Source organism: Gossypium hirsutum, chromosome D01, assembly GCF_007990345.1.
Source record: "Gossypium hirsutum isolate 1008001.06 chromosome D01, Gossypium_hirsutum_v2.1, whole genome shotgun sequence".
Classification (NCBI taxonomy): Eukaryota; Viridiplantae; Streptophyta; class Magnoliopsida; order Malvales; family Malvaceae; genus Gossypium; species Gossypium hirsutum.
This window is the reverse complement of record NC_053437.1, coordinates 45,271,579-45,276,168: the sequence shown is the minus strand read 5'-3', so window position 1 is coordinate 45,276,168 and position 4,590 is coordinate 45,271,579. Positions and strand designations below refer to the sequence as shown.

General features: G+C 34.0%; 1 non-coding gene across 1 annotated transcript; it reads left to right on the top strand.

Annotated features, from left to right (window-relative positions):
* Positions 1-1,625: 1,625 nt before the first annotated feature.
* On the top strand, positions 1,626-1,732 carry LOC121214220 (small nucleolar RNA R71). The gene has a single exon (XR_005909806.1). It is a non-coding gene; the product is annotated as a small nucleolar RNA R71 (small nucleolar RNA).
* Positions 1,733-4,590: the final 2,858 nt, after the last annotated feature.

Below are 4,590 nucleotides of genomic sequence, written 5' to 3'. Positions count from 1 at the left end.
AGAAAATTAAATGTTACCTGATCGTCTTGAATTCTCATGGTGAGTTCTCCTTTTTGCACGTTTATTAATGTTCTTCCCATGGCTTGGAAAGGTCATCCAAGGATGATGGACACTTCCTTATCTACTTTAAAATCTAAGACAATGAACTCAGCAAGAAAAATAAACTTATCTACTCATACCAAAACACCCTCGATCTTTTCTTTGAGGTATGCTAAAGATTGATCTGCCAATTAGAATGTCACAGTTGTAGGTCTTACTTCACCTATTCCCAACAACTTGAAAATAGATTTGAGCATCTAGTTGATGCTTGCTCCTAAGTCACACAAAGCTTTACCACTGTAAGATTCTCCAATATTACAGGGTATAGTAAAGCTTATAGGGTCCTTCAGTTTCAGAGGTAGCTTGTTTTGTAAGAACGCACTGCACTCCTTCGTTGAAGCGACAGTCTTATACTCACTAAGTCTTTTCTTCTTGGACAAGATGTCCTTCATGAACTTGACATAGTTGGGCATTTGTTCTAAAGCCTCTACCAATGAGATATTGATGTGAAGTTACTTTAGAACATCCAAAAACTTCTTGAACTGCACCTCTTATTTCTGCTTATTTGGTTGGAATTTTTAAATATACAGAGGTGATGAAACTTTCGGTTCGACTAGAAAACTTTTCTGAGGAGATAAATCTATATCTAAAGAAGATGTTAACTTATCAGAATTCACTAGTTTAGATTTTACCTCGTCAAACTTTGTAAGTTCTAACACTTCTAGTGTAGGAATTTCAACTATTGGTTGACTTTCCTCCTTCTCGATAAGTTCAACCTTAACCGTCTTGGGCTCCAAAGTCTGACCAATTTGTAAGGAAACTACCTCTCAATGTTCCTTACCCAAATTCCTTGGATTTTTTTTGTATCTCTCGACAAGGCTCATTGTAGTCAGTTATGAAGCTTCGTAGCTAACTAACCTATTTGGTTATCCAAATTTTTCAGTGCTGTTGCTTGGTTTTGGATTAAGGTGTCCTTTTTTGTCATGTATGCCTTTAAAAAATTCTCCAAACTGTTAGATGATTAAACTTGAGGTGGTTTAGGAACTTGCTGATTAAACCATTGAGATTGATTAGGTCTATACTGCATGTAGTTGGTCGGTCCATTTCCTTGGTTATTCTAAGAAAAGTTTGGATGGTTACGCCATAAAGGATTATAGAAGTTGGATTGTGGCCCTTGTCCAAATCTATTTTGTTGTTGGTTCCCTATATAATAAATCAACTTAGGATTTGATGGACAATCCTCGAAAGAATGACCATCCCCACAATAGATGGAAGAAACTATATCGAATTGACTTGGTGTTTGAGCTGCAAAAGGATTAAAACCATTAGTAGTAAATTGTTTCAACATTAAAGATCTAGAATATACCTGAGCTGAGAGTGATGTAAGCATTTCCACTTCATGCACTTCGGCTACTCGTCTTACTGAAGTTACTTGACTTGTCGGCCATTGGTAATTGTTACTAGCTATCCTCCCGATGATTTCATAAGCCTCATCATATGACTTCGATAAGAGAGCACCATCTACCACTAACCTTGTGTGTGCATTCAGACCATTATAAAATGTTTTCAACTCCATGCAATGTGGAATCCCATGATGAGGACACTTACGAAGTAATTCTTTGAATCTCTCCCACAGCTCGTACAAGGACTCATCATTCAATTGTTGAAAAGTGGTGATCTCATTTCGCAACTTATCATTTTTTAGGTGGGAAATACTTAACCAAAAATTGCTCAACTAGTTCGTGCCAAGTTGATATTGAACTAGGTGGCAACGAATTGAGCTATGCTCGTGCTTGATCTCGCAGCGAGTATGGAAACAATTTCAACCTCAATGCATCTTCAGTTACACCGGCTATCTTAAAGGAATCGCTCACCTCCATGAACAATCGAAGGTGAAGATGTTGATCTTTCGTGGGCATACCACTAAACTGACCCATTGTTTGAAGCATTTGAAACATTATAGGCTTAAATTCAAATTGGGGTACCTCGATATCCGACCTCCTAATCCTTGATTTAACTCATTGAAAAAAGGCACAGTCTTATGGTACAATCCCTATCATCAACAATAAGGATGGGATTGTGCATATGATCGGCTCCATATCCTTGTCCATCATTTTGATTTCCAAGGTCTATTTTGGCTTGTCTCTGGCCTAATCGTTCTCATGTTCTTTGCCTAAATGTTCGCTCGATTTCAAGGTCTACTTGTAATAAATTGATAACTCGATCTATGCTCATAAACTCTTGAAAATAAAGAATAAAGAATTAATTAGTAAAGTTGGGAATTAAATAAAAATAAAATAAAAACCAAATTACAAATAATAATTTCACAAAAAAATTATGAAGGTAACAGTCCTCAGCAACGATGCCAAGAACTTGTAACACGTGGTTTTATGCAAGTGTACACAATCGTTATCAAGTAATAAGTAACTAAAAGAGTTATCATCTCCATAGGGACTGTATATGTTAATCATTTAATTATAAAATTAGAGTTAACAATCTGGTAATAAAAACACAATATTTTTGAGTGGTGTGATATAAAAATAATTACTAAATGTAATATGATCCCTAATGCAATTTTAATCTAAACACAAAGTATGAAGTGAAATGTATGAAATGAGTTTAGTAGCAAAAACACAAAATTCAACAAACAATAACATGAATAGGATAGGATAATTACATCATTCAACTTAATTCATTTTTATCATGATTAACAGTGTTAAGAAAATATTCCATGGCAACTCAATCTTTCATGAGTGTTGAAACCAAATTAAGTCCTTTCAGAATTTTTTACTTAGTAAAACTTGCATTTTACTGATCATATTAAAATAAGGGTTTCTTAGAATTCATGTACAGTAACAGGGACAGGTTAGGTTTGAAACAATTTAATCACATAAACCTAAAAACTATGCAAGATAATAGGGCTCGTTAAAGTTAATTTGGACCTTCAATTTAGTCGGGTTAGGATCTAAAGTAAGCATTCACTTTTCAACTATTGTTTCCATTAGCCGTCATCTAGTTAGTATTGCTCAACTAATTCTAGTGCATCTAATTACGTATGAATGAAATACATACTTGATTTTAATTGAAAATATGATCGACTGAGGCACAAACACTATAAACATGATTTAAACAAACTTCATTGAATTAATGCAATCATCCTAACTAAACAAATTTAAGCTACCATTGTTGATGAAAAGATAGCAAAACACATTGCAAACATGATTAAAATCAAAATAACAAAGTAAGAAAGAATAACTCTATCGAATTAGCAGTCTCGTGAACTCTGATTAAAGATGTTTTCCTTTGATCCTTGTGCTACTCCTTTGCTAACGGCTCCTCAAGGTGGCCGACCAATAAATGGTCTTATCAAGGTTTTGCTGGCTAAGAAAAGAAATAACAATGGGATGCTATGCGTGGGAATGAGAGAATCAAAGAATGTGTAACAAGCTATACACGGTCTAGTCACCAAGCCCGAATACGAGATGTCATACCACCGTCTCATGTTATATACAACAAGTAAAGGTTCATTTTAAATGAAACGTCTTCTATTTTAGTATTCGTACATGTTTAAGTCAATTATACTTGTTATTTATCAATATTACTACAAACTATATAAAAAATAATCCTAAAAATATGTGTTAACATGCATAAGGTCCTTTTAGCAAAATTCTCAAAATGTGTCCGTAGGTATCAATGCTAACACTAGGATATCGATATATTCCTGTGTGGTATTGATACCACCTGGAAAAATGATACCAAAATTGCATTTTGTTTCTTGACTAAATCCCAAAGTCTCAAAAATTATCGGTACTTGCTATGAAATATCGATACTTTGACCCCAAGTATCGATACTCGGGCAAAGGTATCGATACCAAATCTCTATTCTGACTCCCTAGACATTTTAAAACACAGAGATATCAATTTTAAGTCCCGAATATTGTTACCTCTTCCCTTGGACATGAAAATGCAACATACAGAAGTAATTAACTCATTCCAAAATATATTCTAAGCATTATGCATCACTTACTTCGATAAATAATCATCCAATGTGTCCAAGCAAGATACGTCAAGCCATCATTAAAGTTCATGAACATAAGCAACATATAAATTCACAAACTTCCAAGATTGAAATAAACAAATTCGGTAAATAATCCAAACATATCATGAAACTAAACAAGTCTACCACATTGCCTTATTTCCTAATACAAAAATGACTGAAAGAACACGTACGAGAACAAACTAATATGTAGATGTTTAAAAGAGTGGATGAGCTTAAACAAGCTCAGTAAATGAGTGAAATAACCATAACACAAACATTTCGTCATGCATCCATAAAAACCACATACATATACAATACTAGAGTCTCATGTTTAGTAACGAGTAACACTTTAACATCCATCATCTAACAGTTCATTTTCATAACATTTATACTGATAATTTGCATAACAACCATATTTATTAAGGCATTCATCACACAACACACACATATATAATACACGATAATTTGGCACTTGAGTTATGAAACTTATGGTGAGCTTTATCATCACTCAT